This window comes from Lissotriton vulgaris, chromosome 12 (genome assembly GCF_964263255.1).
Source record: "Lissotriton vulgaris chromosome 12, aLisVul1.2, whole genome shotgun sequence".
Taxonomy (NCBI): Eukaryota; Metazoa; Chordata; class Amphibia; order Caudata; family Salamandridae; genus Lissotriton; species Lissotriton vulgaris.
This window is the reverse complement of record NC_141700.1, coordinates 347,844,723-347,864,920: the sequence shown is the minus strand read 5'-3', so window position 1 is coordinate 347,864,920 and position 20,198 is coordinate 347,844,723.

Sequence of the window (20,198 nt, the reverse complement as noted above, 5' to 3'; positions counted from 1 at the left end):
CGATTTCCACCATAAACGGCGCACTCTTAGACGGGTGCGGAAATCCGTCCTAGAGTGTGGAATCTCTTTTTTGAAACAAAGGAGTTGGAGCGTAAATAATTAGCGGTGTCCACTACCGTTTTCCGCACCCGTCCAAGAGTGCACCGTTTATGGTGGAAATTGGAGCGTATAAAATATATATTTATATATATATATTCACTGAAAAAACCATAGGTTTCACATTTGTTATAGTTAGGAATTAGCATTTAAAAAAACCTTTGAAATTCACTGAAAAAAACCATAGGTTTAACACCAGTTATAGTTAGCTGAACACTTTACTCATACAAAACCATTGAAATTCCCACGTTATAGTTAGTTGGACTCACTATAACTCGCGTGCCCGCAATCCACTGCTGATGATGTCACATATTACATCATTCATGACATGGTCAGTGACATCACTGATGACATCTCAAATGACATCACTGATGACATCATCCAGTGTCTGTGTGTTTCTGTAAAGTTCTATACATCATTTGTGTGTTACTGTAAAGTTTAAATATGTTTTACATATTCAAGAATGAGTGGGTGTATAAGTGTCTGGATGAAGGATTTAGTTGGTGCGTGACTGACTGTATGAGTGAGTGATTAAATGTGTATTACTGAATGCATGGGTTAGTGACTAAACTGTCTATATGTGTGCATCATTATGTCTGTTGTTGTGTAAGGTGCTGCATGTGTTGATTAGTAGCTATATCAGTGGCTTTATGGGTTATTGATTGGTTGCCCAAGTATTTGTATGTGAGGGTGAGTGTGTGGGAGTTGCTGGGAGGTGTGTGACTCTGTGCATAGATGTGTGAGCAGTTGATTCACTTGGTGTATGGGTTCATGAGTGCATGTGGAAACAGCTGTATGGGCGGTTGACTGTGTGCATGGATGTGTTGGTGAGTGAATGGATATCTCAGTGCTACATGGCCAAGTAAGTACATATGTAAAATACAGTGCATGTGAAAGTTGGCATATTTTAATGACTATACATAAGAATCAGTGATTGCGTAAGTGACTGTATGGATCAATGTGTACTTGTATCAGTGATTGTAGAAGAGAGTAAGTATGTGTTAGTATATAATTGAATAAGTAAGGTTATGTGTGTATAACTGTATAGATGAGGAAATGGGAGTGTGATTGATTCTTTGCATGACTGACTAGGTTTGTGAGTAACTCCATGGATGAGTGGCAGTGTGTCAGTGTCTGTATAAGTGCATGAGTGCATATGATTGTGTTGTATTGATTTTTGTTTGAATATGTTTATTGCATTCTTATTTTGTATCATGATACATCCATACACATATGAGAAAATTGAACAGTTATGCGTTTGTACAATTGACGAGGCCGTGGCCAATACAGTCGCCTGTATACATGTAGGAATACATTTGTGAAGAGCAACTGCAAAGCAAGTGAGTCGGTATGGTATGACAACTTCATTAGCCACCGGCATAACAAGAAATGAGTATAACAAAAAAGAAATATTGATTTGCGTGAATGGTGATGAAACAAATGTCATTCTCCAATATCCCATCAGGGATTGTTCAGTGCAGATCATAACCTGTGCCGTGGCAGTGTATCAAAGCATGTTGTGTACATTGGTAATGCAATATATATCTCCAAAGCTTTATTACAGAAAAAAAGAGATTAACAATTATTGAGAACAATCTGAAAAGGTGTGAAAACTAGAGACTGGGCAGTGCGTGATAGCGGAAGTGTGTGTGTGTGTTCGTCGTTCTCGGGTCAGGCGGGCCGGGGCAGGCACGAGTCATGTTAAGTCAACAATAGGGATCTAGTCACAAGATCCGTCAGGTGCGCAGGAGGGGGGAGAGGAGGGAACTCTGGGGGGCAACAGGGGGGGGAAGAAGGAGAGGAGAGAAGGCCTCAGTCCGGGCTCCGCAAGGGGGGGGCTTTAATACTTAAACAATGCCGCCCTGTAGACACACACGGTGGTAAGCCACCAGGGAGGCATCCCAGTCAAGAGCTATGGGATATTTGCGGAGCCCCGCCGTTTCCTCCCCATGGAGCGCCGCACTTTCTGCCCTTGCCCAATTGTCGAACGAGTTACGCCATTGTATCGGCTGGGGGGGGGGGGGTTATTCTTCCAGCGCTTAGTAATGAGGCGCTTTGCAGTGATTAGCCCCAGGTCCCAGAATCTCTCACAAACGTTTGTCTGTTTCGTTCTTTTGAACAACCCCAGCAGGCATGCTTCCCATGTAAGCGGCAGGCTGCCTCCCGTCGCTTTTGCCAGGGTGTCCGACACTGTGGCCCAGTAGAGGTGGAGGGAGGGGCATGCCCAGAGTGCATGTAAGAGTGGCTCGTCTACAAGTCCACATCTGGGGCACGCCGCTGTTGTTAACCCGAAGTATCTATTGATCTTGTCAGGGGAGAGATAGGCACGGTGCACAATGTAGTATTGTATAATCTTAAAGTGGGCATTGCGTGGTATGTGTAGCGGTCCCGGCTAGTATCTGTTCCCATTCCTTGTCTGTCCAGTCGTGGCCTCTGTCAGCTGTCCACTTGTCTCGCAGCCGCTGTGACGAGAATTGCGTGTGTGTGTGCAGCGCTTGGGCTAGCCAGTGTATCACGTGAGAGCCGTTCCCCATCACGTGGAGGTACTGAACTAGGAGGTGTGTTGGAGGCTCCTCCGTTAGCGCACCCCAGTCACGTGTCAGTGGGTGTAGGAGCGTCGCATGTGTCAGAAATTGCCCAGCCGGTAGACCCGTGCTGTCCGCTAGTGCTGCAAAAGGCAGCAGGGTGCCATCTTCAAACAAGTCACCCAGGCTCTCTAACTCCACAGCTGTCCAGTTTCTCAGCGCGTGTTCCGTTAGTGCCCCCCCTTCCCAAGGTGTTCCCAGTAGTGGTAGGTTAGGGGCGTATAGCTTGGTAGCACTCGTGAGTTTCAGACTCCTCACGTAGCATTTTCTCGCCACCGCGAGGAGTATTCGATCAGGGCAGCGAGACTTAGTTAAGGGGTGAAATAGCGCGTGTATTTGCGAGGCCGTCATAATCTCATCAACCGTGGCCGTATCTCCCAAGTTTTTACCACTAAGCCAATAGGCGACCCATTGTAGTTGCGCTGCCATATAATAAAGTTCATGATTGGGGACCGATAACCCACCGCTCTCTGTCGCCGCGCACAGGGTCTTCAACGCGACTCTGGGGCGTCCCTTATTCCAGATCAGGCATCTGGTTAGGGTTTCCAGTTCACGGAAAATGCGAGTAGGGACATATATCGGGAGGTTCGTGTAAAAGTATAACAACCGAGGGAGGGCGACCATTTTTGCCAGTGTGATGCGACTGGGGACATTTAACGGAAGGAGTTCCAGAAGGTCACTTCGGTTGTGAGCGACGAGATTGTTCTCGTAAGATTACCGTCCAAGAGATCCGTGGAGTCGCCATAGATTTGAATTCCTAGATATCTGAATGTGGTTGGATACCAAAGGAGCCGTTCCCCCGTTACTGTGATGTCACATTCCGGAGTATCTGCGGCAAAGGAATACACCCCTGATTTCGCCCAATTGACACAAAGTCCTGACACTTCACCAAAGGTATTAAATATGTCAGTGAGTACGTGTGGAAATCGGGCTAGATCTCTGACGTAAATCAGTAAATCATCGGCATACAATGACACCGAGTGTACCCCGTCAGCTAGGGGGATACCCCACTCTGCATCAGATGCATGCAGCTTCGCAGCCAGTGGCTCCATCATCAGTGTGAAAATCAGGGGAGAGAGGGGGCAACCCTGTCTGGTACCTCTTCGAATATTGATCGGGTCAGAGAAGAGTCTGCCTGTGCGTGCGCGTGTGATAGGATCAGAGTGAGGAGCTCCACCATACGCAGGTAAGTGTCACCCAACTCAAACTTTCCCAGTACCTGCATGAGATAGGGCCCCTCCTCGGAATCGAATGCCTTTTTCGGATCCAGTATCACACAACCTGATCGCGGCCACTTGGACACCGCCAGGTTCTGCACACGGAACAGTCGCCTGATATTATATGACGTGTTGCGAGTGGGTACGAAACCGTTCTGGTCGGCGTGTACCAGTGTGAGGACCAGCGGCGCCAGTCTCTGAGCCAATGCGGACGCAAGGATCTTGCAGTCTGTGTTAAGGAGAGCAAGTGGCCTGTAAGACTCCATATTGAGCCCGTCCCTACCAGGCTTCAGTAGCGATATCACATTCGCCTCATTAAGTGTGGGTGGGAGAGTGGCATCTTCTATCGCCGCCCCGTACATCCGTAGGAGTTCGGAGACGAGAATGGTAGAATAGGCCTTGTAAAACTCTGCAGGCAAGCCATAAGGGCCCGGGGTCTTACCGTTAGAGAGTGAGAAGATGACAGTGCGAAGTTCCTCTGCCGCAAGCGGTGCGCCCAGTTCGTCTCGTTGTGCATTGGTGGCCGTCGGCAGCAACAAATCCGATAAGTACCTGGAGATATCATCACTTGTTGCCTGCAATCGGAAGGGTAAAGCGCTGCATAGTGACCAGTGAAAGCCTCATGTATGGTTCTCTGCGTGTATACCACGGTACCTTGGGTAGTGCGAATTGACATTAACGGTAGTGTTTGGGTGTCTCGTCGTATCAGCCAGGTCAGGAGCCTGCCTGGTTTATCCCCAGCATGGTGCGTGCGTGCTGAGTGTGCTGCATAGTTCAAGCTCTTAAGCCTATCTAGAAGGTGTGCGTGATGTCCGCAGGTTGACACCATTCTTGTGTCGGCGCCCTCCGTTGCCTCCCGCTCAGCCTCCAGCAGAGTAGTCTCCACTTCCGTTAATTCCCTGTCTACCTGGTGCCTCATTCCCGCCTGCGTCCCCAGACAGCGACCCCGAATAACCACTTTTAAAGCGTCCCACTCAACCTGCGGTGTGGACGCAGTATCAGTGTTATCTTCAAAGTATTGAAGAATGTGTGTTGAGAGTATCTCTCGAAATGGGTCTTCTAGTAAAGTATCTGGCTGGAGGCACCACGTGGGTATCGGTGGGTGTGGGCGCTCCCAGTAGAAGTCAATGGCGTGTGGGCTGTGGTCCGAGTGGGTACGACCCAGGTAACAGGAGTCCGTGACATGGGGTTGTAATTCGCTAGACAGCATGAACCTGTCTAGTCTGACATGGAGTGTATGTGCACCTGAGTAATACGAGTAGATCCTCGTAGTGGGGTTGTGGCTACGCCAGACATCATGGAGGTCCCACTGTACTGCCCAGTCTGCGAACAATCGCGATGCTCCCATTATCGGAGCATTTGCTGGTGGGGGAGATGAGCGGTCCAATTGGATGTCCAGTACACAGTTGTAGTCACCCCCAAGTAAGAGTGGAACACCTGGCCATGGCGCTAGTGCCGCTGATAGAGGTTTAAAAAAGTTACCCTGCTCCGTGTTAGGGGCATAAACAGAGGCCATGATTATCTGTTGTCCATCCAATCTGCCCTGTAATATCACATATCTGCCCTCAGTATCTAGCGTGCTATGAGTGAGAGCGAAGGGGACCCCTGGGCGTATCCATATTAAGGAACCACGCGCATATGCAGAGAAACCTGTGGCATACAGTTGACCCCTCCATCTACGGCGCAGTGTGTGTGTCTCTTGTTCTGTCATGTGAGGTTCTTGCAGGAAAGCCACCTGCACCCGGTGTCATTTAAGGTAAGAGTATACCTGGTATCTGCGCGAGGGGGTATGCATACCCCGCACATTCCAGGTGCAAAATTTAACGGCAGACATTGCAATTTGTTTCCCATCCCCCGGCCCCCGCCACCCACACCCAGCGCCCCATCCAGCTACACAACGACTCAATTCTTCACGCCATGTCCACCACATTGCCCGCACAGTCCCATCATCCTGCAAACACATATCAAAAGGAGAGCAAGAGAATAACAGTCTCATAATCTTGGAGAACATAGGCAAAATTCCAAAAGGACAACAGCGGAACAAACTGTCGTCCAAATGCTCTAATGAGCACAAACAGTCCGTAAGTTCAAGGGGGTGTACACTGAGGTGGTAGTATTAAATGCATTGAGTGTTCATGCGATCAGGGTGAGGGTGTATAGGCTTCCCACCATAGGCAGAGATTGTCACACTGCCTACCAACAACAAGGGTCTCCAGTACATGGGGTAACCAGTTCGAGTGGGCCAGAAGCCCAGTAGTCAGCAGTAGCATTGGGCAGGGCGGGCATTGGCACTCACCTCCAGGGGGGCACGTCCTCCCCCTCGATAAGGTTCTGGGTCTCTCCGTCACTAGTACTGTCCGTAGCAAAGTACAGGTGTTGAAAGTAGCTTCCAAATGCGTGGTTAACAAATCCGAGACTCTTTTGTCGTCGCACTATTGCACCCCCAGCAGCACTCCAGTGCCCTAAGGGCGCCGCATAGTATCAGCTGTAAATGCGACTGCTTATCACAAACATAGGCCTCATAGACTAGAGTATTGTCAATGGAGTAGATCAGCAGTTTGAGGTGTGACAATCGGAAGGTCTCCTGATATCTGGGAGTCCGGAAGCCCGTAGAGGTATTCATCATCGCTCACTTGCCGTTCAGGGCTAGTTCCTGGAGCGGGATCCCACGTCGACGGTCCACTGATCTCGACCACCATGCGGAGAGCCGCTTGTTTTCAGTTTGCTGATGCTCTGGAGTTGGGCCCAAGTCCGACTCTGTATGCGTGGAATTCGTTGTCAATGGTCTCCTGCGCCGACCTCGCCTGGCTCTTCTGTCGCGTCGTGTCTTCGGGGGCATCATTCCAGGACCAGTGTCGACACCCGAGTCAAGCCAAGCCTCAGCCGCCTCCGGGGTGTTGAAGAAATGCGTCTTGTCCTGGGCTACGACCCGTAGACGAGCAGGGAACAACAAGGAGTATTTAAGGGCTAAGTGGCGGAGGTATTGTTTTACTGCCAAGAAAGAGTGTCGCTGGTGCTGGACTTGGATCGTGTAGTCCGGAAAGAACATAATTTTTGTGTTGTCGACTCTGACTTCTGACAGCTTTCGAACTTCACGCAATATAGTGTCTCGGTCACGGTAGTTCAACAACACAAGGATCAACAGTGGCCTCGGGTTCGAGCCCTCGGGGGGGGGGGGCGGGTTGGTACACGATGGGCTCGTTCTACAACAAAGTGCTGCGAGAGCGTGTCTTCTGGGAGAATGGCCCTGGGCCACCGCTCCACATGCTCCGGTGCTTCTGTAGGCTCCCATCGTTCCGGCAGGCCCACTATGCGAATGTTATTCCTTTGAGCCCGGCCTTCTGCATCCTCTGCGCGGTCCTCCAGGAACTCCACCCTATTGAGAAGGTCCTGGACGTGTCTGTCCACCTGGTTAATCTTAGGAGTCCGCTCCGTCACTGTGGACTTCAGAGTAGTCGTCCGCTCAGAGAGTTTTTTGTGATCAGCTCGGAGGTGTGTTAGGTCTATGGCCACACTGTCAATTTTAGTCTCTAATGAGGTATGGGTCAGTTGCAGCGACTCCTCCAACCTTTCCATAGCTGCCAGCATCGTGTCCAGTTTGGAGGCAGTTAGATCCTCCTCAGCATGCTTCATCGTTTTATCCTTCGCCTGTACGCCGCTGGCTACAGCTCTTGTTTTGGGCCCCGTAGACATGGTAGGCCTCGCAGGGTGCAGGCAGGTGTATGTTCAGAAGGACTTGTTTGCGAAGCTCATGGGGAGTTGCTCCATGAGGAGGCAATGTTATTCAATTGCAACAAAAAGGAGCCATTCAGGCCACGCAGGAGTATCGTGGTTTAAATCAGCGTGGGGGAGAACTTTTCAGCAGTTAAGGCGACCACGGGGCCCTTGTACGCCTTCCTCCCTCTAGGCGCCCAGGGTATATGTCCGGTTCCCGTGTCAGTGCCCACCTATAGCCACGTTGTTAGGGATAGTTCAGTGCGGACAGGCGTTCCCTGCTGTGGAGACAAGGCAGTCTCAGGAATCGCCTTTGCTACTTCAGGAGTGTAGGCATTGGATACAGCGCAATTAGCACAGCTGCGACTCAACTCCAGGGCGGACTCGTAACACTCACCAGGGCTCAGTGAGGATGTCCGCGTCTCAAGGCTTCACCAGAGGGCGGCAGAGTCAGGGCCGTGCACGCCCCAGGGCAAGATGGCGACCAGCGTTAACCACCCCTACCTCTCTGGTAGCGTTGTCACTCTCAGCGCCTGTCCGTGTAGGGATCTCGTCCCATGCCTCCACTCCGTGCCATCAGCTAGGGGGGAGGGGTTTCAAGCCTCGGCTCCACATGCTGTTTCGTACCTCCGGTGTACTCCGTGTCCAGCTCTCACCCGCCGACTCCTCCCAGCAGTCACCAGCCGCCCGCCGGCGCGCGTCGTGTCCAGTGTGGTCTTGGCCAGGGCGCTGCTGCACTCGTTGGTCCTCACCGCCCCGCTGTTCCGCAAGGCCCAGGAAGCAGGGCGCCTCGCCGGTCCCAAGTGGGCCGTGACAGAAGTTTGCAGCAATCTTCTGCGGGGGGGAAGGGGGGGAAAGCAAGTAGCCCCAGTCTCCGGTAGGCAAGGGAGACACCACGCAGGTCACCACACCGCGAGTCTCAGGCTAACACAGGTGCCTCAGCATCATGGGGGTCACGGGGATCCAGGAGCAGCAGCCCTCGCTCGCAGAGCCCTCCCCACAGGAGCCAACTGGTGGGGGGGGATCACACCACATCTCCACCGGCCCCCTCCGTGATCACAAGCTCGAGCTCCGGTGCAGGCAGACGTCCGCCGGGAGCCCCGTAACCCCGTCTTCCTCCACAAGGCCCAGTCAGCCAGCCGGATCCCCGGTCTCTGGTACCTCTTCACGCCAGCCGGAAGCGTCCGTGAGTGGGGCAGGCAATGACTCGTTCCGTCGGTGTGGTTCCGCAGGGGCTGGAACCTTCAAACTTCGGCAGACGGCAGTCGGGCGCCCGAGGCACACTCGCTGTCAATTGCAGGACAGTACGGGCAATTTTACCGGAGAAATGGCCTGTGGTAGGGGAGCCTCTTGCGGAGCTCTACCCAGGCACTTCCACCAACATTGCGTGCTCAGCCACGCCCCCCCATGATTGTGTTGTATTGATGAGTGACTGTATGTATGAGTGATTGTATGGGTGAATGAGTGGATGTGTGTGTAGACTTAGGAATCAGTGAGTGTGTATGTAGTAACTAGTATTGGTGTTTCAATGGTTTCAGGAATGGTAGTCTGTATTCAACACTGGATGTATCAAAGGTTAGATTAGAGTGTGAGGAGGTGCATTATATTATCACATGGATGATGTCATCAGTGATGTCATCAGTGATGTATTTGAGATGTCATCAGTGATGTCACTGACCATTTCATGAATGATGTAATATGTGACATCATCAGCAGTGGATTGCGGGCGCGCGAGTTATAGTGAGTCCAACTAACTATAACGTGGGAATTTCAATGGTTTTGTATGAGTAAAATGTTCAGCTAACTATAAATGGTGTGAAACCTATGGTTTTTTAAGTGAATTTCAAAGGTTTTTTAAATGCTAATTCCTAACTATAACAAATGTGAAACCTATGGTCTTTTCAGTGAATTTCAAAGGTTTTTTAAATGCTAATTCCTAACTATAATGATTGTGAAACCTATGGTTTTTTCAGTGAATTTCAAAGGTTTTTTAAAAGCTAAATCCCTTGTATGTCGAGTTCGTAACCTACAATTTTTAAATTGATTTTTTTTATTAGCTGTTTTTTTAACTATTAATTATTATTATTTTTTTTCTCCCCCAAAATGTTTTCCAATGTATTTTTCATGTAGGTTTTTTTTCATCATTTTGTCTTGGAGCGCTCAGGGTGCGCACACCGGTAAGCTCACCCGAGAGCGCAGCAAGAGCGCTATTTCCGCAACATTGATTTACCAAATGTGGACATTGTGTGGATTGGACAAAGAGGATTGAGAAGTCACCAATTGATACTATTGGTAAAATCCTTTATGCATCTACCACACCCTGACCTCATAATTGTGCACTGTGGTGGCAATGACCTGGGCACTTTGACTGGGGTAGGTCTGGAAATGCTTTTAAAGGACATCTTTGGGCAATTGATGTCACTTTTTCCAAAAACTGCCTTGGTATTTTCTAATATATGCCAAAGGCAAAAATGGAACTGGTCCAACCAATGTTGTCCACAGATTGAGAAAGCAAGGAAACATGTGAATAAATCTGTTTCTGCTTTCCTCAGAGACTATGGTAAGGGTTCCGTATACAACAACAACTTGCGTTACAACATGCAAGGCATCTATAGGAGAGATGGTGTACATTTTACAGATGAAGGGAATAGAGTCTTCCTCTTGAATTTGAGACTCTGCATTGGTACCTACTTGTAGGTACAACAAACACCCACATAACACAACAGCTCTTTTCAGAGCTAACTTACCTCTAAGCACTCAAAAAAATTTTTTACTCTATTTTTTTACACTGTTTTTCCCCGTGGTGCGCTCAGGGTGCGCGTACCGGAGAGCGCACCTGAGAACGCACCCAGCGCTTACCCCGCGATTTAAAAAAAAAATAAAAATCGTTTTTTTACCCTTCTGGGTCCTTCTAGGCCCCCCTCAGAAAACTTAGGGGGTCAGGGGGTGTCTACCCTGCCCCCTTTTAATCATTTCCCCCTTTTTATTTTCACCTCAGGTGTCTCGATTTTACTGAGACACAAGAAGGCGGACTCTTCAGACTGTTAAGAATGTTGACAGACATGCGAGAGCCAATCACCTTTCCGCTCGCGCACTCCCGTAGCGCGCAGGGTGCGCTCCCCGGTAGACGTACTGGTGAGCGCTCGGAGCGTGCCTATAGATATATATATGTGTTTTTTAAGTTAATTTTCGTAAAAACCACTGGAGCAATTTTAAACAAATATGGAAAAGGCCCTACTACGTACCAGTCCCTACCATTTTGCCAAGTTTGGTGTAATTCCATTCAGCAGTACAGGCTGTAGCCGTGTCTAAATGTCCTATGGAAAACTGCATGGGGAAAACACATTTGAAACTATTGAAAATTAGAACCGATCAAAACGTTACTTACGTTTTGAATTTGTATGTGATGAAGTATGATTGGTTATGTATATATCTTAAATGAGAGAAAAACACTGCCATTTTGTGATACTCCTGTCTGAGGTACTTTTGAGAAGAATTTTGGGTGCTCTATTTCTGGACTTGGAATTACACAGTTTTAACTCTTCTCCTACTTACAAAAAGGTGAGTTGTTAATTTGTAAGAGGAACTATGTTGTACACTTTAAGATAATTTGGAAAAGGTTTTCTATTAGCTATTTACAGTCATTCTGTTATAATTATGGATTGAGAAAGACTTAATCACAAGCAGCGCTTTATACTTCTAGTTCCTGCCTCATACTATACACTACAAATTAATTTTAAAGAACTAAATACTTGATTATGCTACTTTTATATTATGTATTTATAAAAACGATAAATGAAAGTGATTACTTTTTTCTGCAATTTACAGCAAGAAATTTGAAATTAAAATGGAGGCGAGCAAGGAAATTTCTTTTGAAATTACAACAACATATCTTGAAAATGAAAAATGTCATGGATATTGAAAGCACCATTTTATCACAAAGAGGAGATGACTTAAAAGATTTTTTGGTTCAATCTCTAGACGAAGAATTAATTGAATGTTTGGATAAAATAGAATTCCAACAAATATCAATGAACACTTTTCATGAGGACATTAATTATATGATTGTAGATGAAATTCCAGATGAGGACATGCTACAAGTTCTATTAAATTATGAAAAATCTGAACAATAAATTATAAATTACAAATTAAAAATTAGTTGACATATTATTCATTTTTATTTCTAATTTATGAGGTAAAAGCGAAGTGATTGTAGTGTAATGTAATACTTATAGTATAGAGTGCAACATTTTTATGTTACATAGTAAGTTTACTCATATTTACTTCCCTTCTCCCACTGTATTTTTACCAATGTATATTTGACATCTCTTCTTTATCTCCTGCCTCCTTTCTCTCACTGTCTGTCTCTGATGCACCCTATAGCCGCCATTTAGTGTAATTTCAGAAGAGAGTGAAATTTAATACTTCAAAACTTGAAAAGGGAGCAGGGTAGAGTGCCTCTCACCCCCTAGACCTTCTCAGGAGGTCCCAAAAGGATCTGTTTCTGCTTTCCTGAGAGACTAGGGTATGAGTTCAATATACCACAATAACTTGCATTATAACATGCTAGATATCTGCAAAGGAGACGATGTACATTTCTCAGATGGGGAGAACAGAGTTTTTCTCTTGAATTTTAGACTCTGCATCGGTACCTACTTGTAGGTACTTAAATCACCCACATAACACAACAGCTCTTTCTCGAACTACCCTACCTCTAAGCAATCCAAATTCTTATTTAAAACTATTTTCTTTCACTGATTTACCCTGTGGTGTGCTCAGGGTGCGCGTACCAGAGAACATATATGGGAACGCACCCAGAGCTTACCCCCGCGAAAATTGCAAAAAACAAAAACTTTTTTTGCCCTTCCGGGTCCTTCTAGGCCGACCTCAAAAAACCTAGGGGGTCAGGTGGGGGTCAGGTGGTGTGTACCCTGCCCCCTTTTACACATTTCCCCCTTTTTATTTTCACCTCTTGTGTCTTGATTCTACCGAGACACAAGATGGCGGACTTTCCGGAGTGTTTAGAATGTTAACAGACATCCGACAGCCAATCAGCTTTCCGTTCGCGCACTCCCGTAGCGCGCCGAGTGCGCTCCCCGGTACGCGTACCGGAGAGCGCTCGGAGCGCGCCTATAGATATATATGTGTTTTTGAAGTTAATTTTCGTAAAAACCACTGGAGCAAATTTCACCAAATATAGCAAAGGCACATCTGCGTACCAGTCCCAAAGTTTGGCGTAATTCCGTTTAGCAGTTCGAGCTGTAGCCGTGTCAGAACGTCCTATGGAAAATTGCATGGGGAAAACACGTTTTGGGACCCCCTTTTTTCTCAGCCCCCACTTGACGAATATCCCCGAAACTTTCAGAAAAGGAGCGAAGCGGAGCTGGCAAAAATTTTGGAAAATTACACGCAAATTACTCAACCGGCACCAAAGTTATTCCCAATAGAATGTTGCAGATTTCCTGTGGCAGCTAGGTCCTAACTATAACTACCTACTGGCAACCGCCAGTGGGTAATATATATATATATATAACTTTATAATAAGACTAGGTAACTCCTCCATTGTTATGGAATTAGAGTTCATAGGAGGATGTTGGGTAGATATGGAATCCTGTGAACAATACAGAAATATTTACACTCCTTTCTTTAAACATTGTTCATCTCTTAAGCACTAGCACTTTGCCATTTTCCATGTGCAATATCGAGTTGATTCGTTTACAGTATTTATTTATCTGTTGACCAATGCACTTGCACTTTATGTTTTTAAATAAGGTAGAAATGTTGGACAGCACAATTACTGACTAAACTCCCAATTGATGTAATAATAGAATTTTGATGAATAGAGCCAGGATGAATCTTTAGGGGACTTGACTGTGTTAAATTGATTGCAGCGATCCGTCTGATATTACATAGATTCCAGGACATAATTTTATCTCTCACAATGAAATAAGGATTGCATTTTATTGATATAGGCACTTGCCTTTTTCTATTAAGCATAAACCTGAGAACTTTTTGTCTCTGCAAATGAGCCAGTTCGCATCTGTGGAATTGTATATGCACTTGCACTTTGAGAATTTCAAATGTAATATTGAAATGGATAGGGATACACATATGTATATATCTCTTCCATTTATATATTTTTAACATTTTTTACGAATTAATTTTGTACTAATGTTATGTTTTGAGAAGTCCTACAATATGGTATTCACTGTAATATCTATGTACTCTCAATGTTTTAAGATGGCCGCTGCATTATACCTAACAGTGTTTCCCCTTAAGTCCTTTTTCTGTCTTTATCACCCTACATGGTTGTGAAAAGGGAAACTCATACCAACGCACAAACATCGTGAGCAAGGGAGCGTGACTCCCGAAACGCGTTGATGAGGATGCTTAATAAATAAGCTTTTTGACAAAACCTGTTCGTGAGTGCCTGGATGCTTTTGGTGGAACTGTGGATCTGAAAACTCATTTTGGATATATATATATATATATATATATATATATATATATATATATATATATATATATATATATATATGTCAAACGCTTCGTAACAACTTATACCACGCTCTCAGGCACTCAAAAAACGCCAGACATCAGCAGGTTCCAAGGGTGTTTAATGACCCCTTACAACATGTTTCGGCTTACAGGAAGCCTTGTTCACGTAAGTTGTGCAACGCGTTTGTGCAGTGTAAATACTGAAAACAATGACAACATAGACAAAGGACATAGGTCGCAGATCACAAGCCCAAAAGTTAGGTTCGGCCATATTGGAATGGTAACGTAATTTAACCATTCCAATATGGCCGAACCTAACTTTTGGGCTTGTGATCTGCGACCTATGTCCTTTGTCTATGTTGTCATTGTTTTCAGTATTTACACTGCACAAACGCGTTGCACAACTTACGTGAACAAGGCTTCCTGTAAGCCGAAACATGTTGTAAGGGGTCATTAAACACCCTTGGAACCTGCTGATGTCTGGCGTTTTTTGAGTGCCTGAGAGCGTGGTATAAGTTGTTACGAAGCGTTTGACAATTGGATTTACCGGCTGGCTCTACCGGCGCCCACGCCACCTCCCGCGGGGCCGACCGCAACCTTTTGGAGCAACCGAAGGATTGAATATATATATATATATATATATATATAGCGCTCAGCTTCCAAGAATCCCCCTCAGAAGAACCGCACTCGTAGACCCAAATTTGATGCTCACACCATCATTATTTTATTTACAGAGCCAACAGAAACGTGTCTGTTGGCTCTGTAAATAAAATAATGATGGTGTGAGCATCAAATTTGGGCCTACGAGTGCAGTTATGTTATGTTATATTATGTTATTATTATTTGTACCACGCACAGCTGCCCCAGCAAAGGGGCGTCCTGGCGCTTTGAGAAGGTAAACACAACACAGCATTAAAAGCGGGCAGAAAGGAGAAGAGACACAACAGATGAGCTAAACAAATAAAAAGGTCTTGATAGCCCGTCTAAACTGAAGGAGCTCATCGATGGCCCGGATTTGGGGAGGAAGAGAATTCCACCAGCTCGCTGCCAGGACTCGAAAGGAGCGGCCACCAATTCTGCTCAACTTAAAACGCGGGACCACTGCTAAGTTCTGGCCTAGCGATCTAAGAGTGCGAGAGGGGACATAGGGGATCAGCAGTTTCTCCAAGATTTGTGGGGAAGTACCCTTGAGGATTTTATATGCAAGGCAGAGAACCTTGAATCTAATCCTCTGCTGCACAGGGAGCCAGTGGAGAGAGCGCAGGGCATTGGACACCGAGCACCGCCTAGGCAGACCTGTCACCAGTCGGGCCGCAGCGTTTTGAACCCGCTGGAGCCGCAGAAATTCTGACTGGTTAACCCCCGCCAGTAGGGAGCTGGCATAGTCCAGCCTGGACAGCACTGATGCTTGGACCACCAGCTGTCTTGTGGGTGCATCAAAGAATTTGAGGATGGGTCGAAGTCCTCTGATGATGCCATAGCAAGAAGCTGCCACCTTCTTGGTATGACAGATGAAACTCAGAGAAGGATCAAGCCACACCCCCAGGTTTTTTATCTCTGCCGCTGGGAGGGGAGTTACACCCAACTCCGAAGGCCACCATTTGTCACCCCACAAAGCCACCTGTTTACCAACCACCATAATCTCCGTCTTCTTGGTGTTTAACTGGAGACAGTTGGAGTTCATCCAGGTAGCCACTCCCCGCAGACCATCACAGAACCTGGGAGCCTCCAGGTCTGAGTCCCCACTCAGTGTGACCACCAGCTGCGTGTCATCTGCGTAAGAGACCATGGTCAGGCCCCACCGCTCTACGACAGCAGCCAACGGTCTCACATACAGATTGAAAAGGGTGGGACTCAGTGATGACCCCTGTGGGACTCCCTGTTCTAATGGGTAGGATGACGACTTACCGGGCGGGATCGCCACCTGGAATGACCTATCCGTAAGGAAGGATCGAAACCAGTGCAAGGCGGAGCCAGAAACGCCCACCTCCTCAAGACGCCGAATCAGAATCCCGTGCGAGACTGTGTCGAAGGCAGCACTGAGATCTAATAACAATAGTGACGCCGTCCGACCGGAATCCAGCACGGAACGCAGATGCTCGACCATCGAGAGAAGGGCCGTCTCCGTGCTGTGACCCGCACGGAACCCGTTCTGGGTAGGGTCGAGAATGTTAAGCCTACCAAGATGGTCTGTAAGAGTGGCATTCACGCGGGCCTCCGCTATTTTCGTGGCCCAAGGGAGAAGGGAGATAGGGCGGTAGCTTTCAGGTTTAAGGGGGTCATGGGTCACCTTCTTCAGAATTGGTGTGACTACTGCCTGCTTCCATCTGACGGGAACCACTCCAGAAGAGAGGGACAGGTTGATCAAGGGTCTTGAGTTGGGCCGGTTTCAGCAGGTCTGCCGGAGATCCAGACTTGATTTTGGCGCTGAGAGAGTCAAACACCTCCAAAGATAAGGGGGGTAAGATAGAAAGACATTCCCCCTCACCTAAGGTGCGACCAACCTGCTCTAGCATCAGGGAACCCGTTGGAAAAGTGCGATAGATGGTTTGCACTTTTTCATGGAAGAAAGAGGCCAAACCCTCACAATGTGAGTCCCAGCATATTTCCACTGCAGTTGCTCTCTTCGCCATCAGGTCCTTTAATACTTTAAAAATAAGTTTCGATGGATTGGCAGAATTCTGAAACTGTTGAGCATAAAAGGAAGCGCGAGTTTGACACACTGCCCTGTGGTAGATCTTGACCGTGGCCAGATAACATATCTTCAGATCTGGGTCGTACGACTTCCTCCATAATCTTTCGGCCTGTCTACAGGCCCTCTTAAGAGATGCCAAGGAAGTGTCATACCAAGGACTCGGCTCCTTCCGATGACACTTGGACCAAAACATAGGAATCAGAGAATCGACCTCGGTGAACGGACCTAAAGGAACCTCCTCGAGCAGATGGTAAAAATCCTCCAGTCTTAATTTGTTCCAGGGTCATTTAAGAACAAGTCTGTCCTGAGATAGAAAAGGAGAGTCAGACAAAGAGCATGCCGTTTTCACCAGCATGTGGTCTGTCCAGACCAACTGGGAGGAACCAAGAACTCTGAATCCTTCTAGATTTGTGAAGAACGGGTCAAGAGTATGATCACCTCTGTGTGTGGGGAAAGTAATCATCTGCGAGAGCTGTAGAGCCTCAAGATTAAGATCTCCCACAACATTAAAATTTGCGCATCCTAGTGCCTCTGTACTAATGTACTCAGGAAGAGCAGCCCTAAAAACAGAGTCACAGCCCGGAGGCCGGCAAATTAATAAACCAGAGAAGGTAAACTGGTGACTAAACACTATTTTAAATAAGGCACCCTCACACCCCAAAAGTTCAGCGGCTGTCCACTCGCAGGGATAACACCGTTTGGTGGCCATCGCAATGCCTCCACCTCTAGTCGTCCGATTTAAAGTAAAAATAGCATACTCTGGGGGAAAGGCTAGGTTGATTATTGAGGAGTCAGAGTCCTGGAGCCACGTTTCCGTCAGAAAAAGCACATCCGGCGAACCATCAATGAGAAGGTCGTAAACCTCCTGATGGTGCTTTACCACTGATCTGACGTTTAAGCTCCAGATACTCAGGTCCCGTTGTCCTACCCTCTTTATAACAGGCCCCACGGAGCGTATAAGAGAGGGGGGTTCCAATGACCAAGCACCACACCTACAATGATATGGGCCACAAAGCGGGACTACAGGCGAAAACTTGCAATGTGTACATCGGTCCCGAAGGGCCAGTAGATCGGCCCTACTATAAGTTCTCAACGGTAAAGTCATGATGACCAGGTCCAGAGTTCTGCCGCGGGCTGCGCCTCCTTAGCGCGGACGGGCGCAGACGGGCAGGACTCTGGCACGACTCAGGCACAGCGAAGGCACGCCCACTGCGCGTAACCGCTGCGCGTTGGAGGGAGCTTTAAATAGGCGTCCCTCCACTCAGCCGGAGCGCTAGACCGCTCGTCAGCAACACCCACCCAGAGTGAACACCACTCCAAGATGGCGCCCAAAGTGAACACCACTCCAAGATGGACACCACTCTTCTGAGGGGGATTCTTGGAAGCTGAGCGCTGTGTTTTTGCGGGCACCCACTACCGCATACCGCATACCTCACCCACCCGTGAGTGCCTCGACTTGCAGTGGCACTGGGAGCATTCATATATATATATATATATATATATATATTGGTTGGTTGGCTGAAAGCTTTATTTGATATGCAGAGATATCTTACAAGCATAACATACATTATAAAAACAATATTACAAAAAGTGCAGGTATGTCATACGTTTTAAAATAGATAAGATTTGTAGGGATCCCCTAAATAAATTAGCTAAAAATTGAATTAAACCGATATAGACAATGTCTTGCAACGGATCAACCAGCAACATTTTAAAAATTTGGAGACACCACAGACTGTAAGGGGGGAGGTATCAGTCAGTAAAATTCGGAAAGCTACAGAATGCATGCGGGTTCCCAAACGTTTAAAAAGGGGTTTCAACCAATATCTCCTTGGATAAATATAATCTGGACACTCAAAGAGTACATGAGCGACCGTCTCCGGCCTGGCTGGGCAGCAAGCACAGAAGGGGGATAAATGAGCATGGGACTTCCACTTTGATAGAGTTGCTCCTAGCGGGAGAGTGCCAACTCTAAACTTAAAATAAAGGGCCCTATCCACTGGCATAGTAATAAAATCCATATAGGGTTCGTATAATGCCACATCCTTTATTCTGAGGAACGCTGCAGTCGAATTGCAGTGATTGGGGTTCCCGCTTTGTTTGCAAAAAACCCAGTCCCAATATAGTTTTTTAAGGACTGCCTTTGGGGGAGCAGATTTTGTAGACCAACAGTGTCCCAGACCCAATTCCCCCAAAAGTTTTTTTGTGTCCCGCAGCCACTTGATCTTGTTCCAGCCCCCATGTTCATTACTTCTGATAGGCCCTTGGCATAGGATTTTAGTTCCGGGACCCTCCATATGCGGGACCATAAGAGCAATGGGCGAAAACGGGCCTGGTCTTTAATGCTTCTGCAGCCCAAGTCCAAAAGCACCGGAACTGTCGGGGTGCTCGAAGGGAGAGCTAGAAGGTCCTTTAAGAGCTTGTTTTCGGATATATATATATGCAGCAATGCTCCTGTTTCGCTAGTCCATCAGCAAAGGGGAAACCAGGTGAGGACCTCAAGTTCGCCTTTCATGTTCGCAGCAAAATAGGACACAAATTCCAAGTTCGAGTGAAAAGCAGAGTGAATCATTTATTTTAAAGAAAATAGTGGGAAAAATGCCCCTCCATGACGCGTTTCGCTCCTAGAAGGAGCTTGGTCAGATGATGCGCCCCAAATTGTAAATTGTAAATTGATACTTGTATAGCGCACTACTCACCCGCAAGGGTCTCAAGGCGCTTGTACGAATACCGCTGTGGAACCCGTCCTGGCTTTCCCTGTGTGGCGTCCAATCCTGGGCACCCCGAGAGTGAAGGCCAGGCATCCTTAGCGTTGTGGGGGCCGTTGTGGAGATTAAGCAAGCTATTGCCCAGAGTTGCAGAGTGGGACTCTATGATTGGAATAGGCACCGAGGGGAGAATTATCAGGTCCGTGGAAATTTGAGCCCAAGACCCGCCGAGGCGGGGAATTGAACCCTGGTCCCGGGCTAGACCTCTGCATCAGGGTCTGCCGCTCTAATCATTGAGCCACACTTCACCACCCCAGAGTGCATTGCAAATAAATAATAAACATAAAGATAAGACACACCCAAAAGTGAAAGGATAATATAAACATAGTAAACAGACTAATCTGTTAAACTATATATATCTATATATATAGCGCTCAGCTTCCAAGAATCCCCCTCAGAAGAACCGCACTCGTAGACCCAAATTTGATGCTCACACCATCATTATTTTATTTACAGAGCCAACAGAAACGCGTCTGTTGGCTCTGTAAATAAAATAATGATGGTGTGAGCATCAAATTTGGGTCTACGAGTGCAGTTCTTCTGAGGGGGATTCTTGGAAGCTGAGCGCTCAGTTTTTGCGGGCACCCACTACCGCATACCGCACCCAACCGTGAGTGCCTCGACT